At 46.9% G+C, this 4,575-nt stretch overlaps 1 long non-coding RNA gene across 1 annotated transcript; it reads left to right on the top strand.

Annotated features, from left to right (window-relative positions):
- The first annotated feature begins 3,585 nt into the window (after positions 1 to 3,585).
- Positions 3,586 to 4,220, top strand: LOC147677933 (uncharacterized). The gene is made up of 3 exons (XR_015302573.1): positions 3,586 to 3,630; positions 3,729 to 3,780; positions 4,025 to 4,220. It is a non-coding gene; the product is annotated as an uncharacterized LOC147677933 (long non-coding RNA).
- The last annotated feature ends 355 nt before the right edge of the window (positions 4,221 to 4,575 follow it).

Raw genomic sequence — 4,575 nt, 5'->3', positions numbered from 1 at the left:
AATGTCTCCATCTTGCATTCACACTGAGACAATAATCTCTTAACTATAGCGACCCAAGGACAACTTTCACAACTTCAACAATTTAAAATAACAAATTATAAACCGGACCTGTAAGTAGTAGGTTTGATTTGTAAAGTTTGAGAAGCAGTCCAGTATCCCTCTGCGGGTGGGTGTGGAACAAACAGAAGTCCCCTTGAACTGTGGTTCACCCACAGACAGCTTCCACCTTCACATGGCTGTCACATGGCACCATGTTAAGAGGGTAACTTTTAGACCGTGCTGTTTTTGAACCAACGCAATACAAAAGGGGATGAAGACGGCTGAAATGCCAGAAACCGGTCCTCGGAAGCTAGTTTCCGGTCCAGGGAAGGCATAGCTTGGCAGTTCGGGCTGGACTGTTCCCATGAGGCACAGGGTCAGACTGATTTGCATATGGCCATGTCTGAACTGGGGTGGCAGAGTGGGCTAAAGAACGGTGATGGATTAAACCCAGATCTATTGACTGGGTGTGAGTGTTTGATTGGTTCAGATGCTCCGTCCATCACCACCCCCTTTTGTACCGCTTTGCTCGCCATAAGTTAACAGGGTATGCTCAGACGTGAGTCCCTTGCTCCCTTTGCCACTGGATTCAAGCAAGCCGGGCTGAAGACGGCTGAAATGCCAGAAACCGGTCCTCGGAAGCTTGTTTCCGGTCCGGGGAAGGCATGGCTTGGCAGTTCGGGCTGGACTGTTCCCATGAGGCACAGGGTCAGACTGATTTGCATATGGCCATGTCTGAACTGGGGTGGCAGAGTGGGCTTAAGAACGGTGATGGATTAAACCCAGATCTGTTGACTGGGTGTGAGTGTTTGATTGGTTCAGATGCTCCGTCCATCACCACCCCCTTTTGTACCGCTTTGTTCTCCATAAGTTGGTAGGGTATGCTCAGACGTTTGTCCCTTGCTCACTTTGCCACTTGATTCAAGCAAGCCGGGTTGAAGACGGCTGAAATGCCAGAAACCGGTCCTCGGAAGCTTGTTTCCGGTCCAGGGAAGGCATGGCTTGGAAGTTCGGGCTGGACTGTTCCCATGAGGCACAGGGTCAGACTGATTTTCATATGGCCATGTCTGAACTTGGGTGGAAGAGTGGGCTAAAGAACAGTGATGGATTAAATACAGATCTGTTGACTGGTTGTGAGTGTTTGATTGATTCAGATGCTCCATCCATCACCACCCCCTTTTGTACCGTTTTTGAACCAACAGCATGCTGGGACTTGTATCAGAATATTTATAATCAGAAACTTCAAATCTCAACATGCATAGTAATGTTAATTTAAAAACTAGGAGTAGAAACTCATTAGCAAAGGGAATAGATCTCACCTTTTGGCGTTGCCAATGCGACCTATTGCCTTTGCCAATGCTTTTTGCTGATTCTGTTTATCATGAGCAAGAAGAAAAAAAAGGTTCTTGAAGTGCTGAAGAGCACCAGCCAAAAAAGCCCTGCAATGATGTATATGCATCTACGCGTGGGTACACGCATTCACATGCATCATCACGCAAATGAAGGCCCAAGTGTGGTTGATGAGGCATGCATGAGGGGCATTTTTCTTTTTATTTATCATTCCAAGATGGCAAATGCCATTTTGGAGATGTAAACTAAAAACATACACTCCAAAAAAAAAGGTAAAAACAAAACAAAAACAATCATTTGCAATGCAATAGGTCTCGCATTTGCACGAGTTTAAGCTATTGGCATTGTAAATGATAATGCCTTTTATTTATGTGTTAAAAAACAAACAAAAATAAAAGGAATTATCATTTACAATGCCAATAGCTCAAACTTGGGTAATTGCAAGACCTATTGCATTGCAAATGCTTGTTTTATAGAATCAATATTACACATTTTCGCCCATTCGGACCGCCGTTAAACATGGCAAACTTTATAGTTAGTGCTGCATGTGGCTGAATGTAGCACAACATAGGAGCTGCCGACTTTGGGACTGGAGACCACAGTTCGAAACTTGGTGTCACTCCCCTCTTTGATGTAACAAATTAAATACTAATTCAAATTAAACAACATAAAAGGAAATTAAACAATGTTGTATTTGTAAATAGTTGAACATGCTAAAGCTGAGACACTCGGGTAAACTAAAAAGTAAATGAATGCCTTGTCATGAGGAAGCATTATGATGGGATGGCAAAGGACAGGATGGGTTGCATTCCCCGATGGGAGGCAGGAGGAGGGGCCATCGTGATGTGAAGGAGCATGAGGAGTTGAGATAGAGGTCTGCTGGGACGACCAAAGGAAACAATATGTGAAATCGCCATGGTGTGGGAACAGACAGAGAATGAAGGGATGAACACCAATGAAATGCCACCATTTCAGAATGCCATTGGTACCAGCCAATGGCAATTCATGGACGTGCCACAAATCAACATAAGAGATAACATCAGGTCTTACAGGCAGTGCATGCGCTGTCTAGGCTCGACCGAATCAGTGGGACAACTGTTGACCGAGTGGAAGGCTAGGGGTACAAGCGGGCAGGGGCGGCTCCTCGACAATGGCCGAGGAGCATTGCCCCACTTGCTCAGAGCCAGCAGCTGAAAAATAAAATGATGTTCTTTCATCGTTTTATTTTTCAGGAGCTGGCTCAGCCAGCATGTGTTGGGAGGGGTGGGCGGGGCTGGGCCATAGGAGGAGGGCCGGCGCATGCGCTGAAGCCCAATCATGACAATGCAAACAGCGCGCACGCATCCCTCCCTCTCTTTCCACCAAATGCAGGTGAAACCAATTAACTAAACTACAAATAGAGACCGGGCGTCCCTCCTCTCTCACAACGGGCGCCGCGGAAGGACGAATAGGTCCAAGGAGGAACCAGACTGCAACACTCATGAGTAAAATAGAACCGCTAAAGCCACGAATGGGGTAAGCCACTACTTTTTCTCCCTACAGGCAAAGGATAGGATGGGTTGCATTCCCCGATGGGAGGCAGGAGGAGGGGCCATCGTGATGTGAAGGAGCATGAGGAGTTGAGATAGAGGTCTGCTGGGACGACCAAAGGAAACAATATGTGAAATCGCCATGGTGTGGGAACAGAAAGAGAATGAAGGGATGAACACCAATGAAATGCCACCATTTCAGAATGCCATTGTTACCAGCCAATGGCAATTCATGGACGTGCCACAAATCAACATAAGAGATAACATCAGGTCTTACAGGCAGTGCATGCGCTGTCTAGGCTCGACCGAATCAGTGGGACAACTGTTGAGCGAGTGGAAGGCTAGGGGTACAAGCGGGCAGGGGCGGCTCCTCGACAATGGCCGAGGAGCATTGCCCCACTTGCTTAGAGCCAGCAGCTGAAAAATAAAATGATGTTCTTTCATCGTTTTATTTTTCAGGAGCTGGCTCAGCCAGCATGTGTTGGGAGGGGAGGGGTGGGCGGGGCTGGGCCATAGGAGGAGGGCCTGCCCATGCGCTGAAGCCCAATCATGACAATGCAAACAGCGCGCACGCATCCCTCCCTCTCTTTCCACCAAATGCAGGTGAAACCAATTAACTAAACTACAAATAGAGACCGGGCGGCCCTCCTCTCTCACAACGGGCACCGCGGAAGGACGAATAGGTCCAAGGAGGAACCAGACTGCAACACTCGTGAGTAAAATAGAACCGCTAAAGCCACGAATGGGGTAAGCCACTACTTTTTCTCCCTACAGGTTGGACATATTGTGACCAAGTTACTATTCTTACAGGGTCTCTTTCTCTGCCAGGCGACCCATGAAGCTTTTTACAAGACAAAACTGAGTGAGGACTTAGCACTATACTTACCTGTACCTCACCTTGTAAATACGCTCTCTAGCCCACCACCACCACTATCGGTTTCATTTTAAAAACCCTCACCAGCCTCATGCCCATGGCATGAACCCACAGTAGCCGATTATAGGTCGCACACCACCTTATAAGCCAGCACATGATGTGGTATATCAAATACCATTCTAATATGACTCTACCATGTACGTCTTGTCTTTGTCCGATGTGTTATGTGTAGTCAAGCTTGAGGGAATCCCCCTCTAACAGTTATAGCGCCTTAGTGTGCGCTTCACTTAGCCTAAAGATAACACAACCACTATAATTTAATTTTTATTATTTAATCTGCACGTTTTGCACATATTAAAACGGTCCTGAGGAAAGCCAGTATAAAATCTATAAGGCACTGGCTGAAACATGTAGACCACACTAGACGCTGGAGGTCATAATTAGCACTCCAATCAACGTCTACTTGCCTTTTATCCGCTAGCAGAGGCCCAGTTCATTAAAATATTTTACCCTTGGGTACTGGGACCAGCTGTATAGCTTTTAAACTTCACCCTTCTCACCCAACTCACTGCACACTCAGCAACATACCAGCTCCGCAGTCACCTGGCGTTGAAGCACACCCAGGGCACATTCGGTGCCACTGCGGTGGGCCCGATGATGAAGCATGCCACCGACTAGGTCGGTGGGTGAGGGCTTTATAAGGAAAACAACGTTTCTCTTTATTTGACGTACTGCTCTGAGTCTCCTACTTCTCTTAACCTTAGCTAGTCCTTATTGATAGAT

The sequence above is a fragment of the Lissotriton vulgaris genome, chromosome 12, assembly GCF_964263255.1.
Source record: "Lissotriton vulgaris chromosome 12, aLisVul1.2, whole genome shotgun sequence".
NCBI lineage: Eukaryota > Metazoa > Chordata > Amphibia > Caudata > Salamandridae > Lissotriton > Lissotriton vulgaris.
This window is presented reverse-complemented; position numbering and strand designations above follow the sequence as displayed.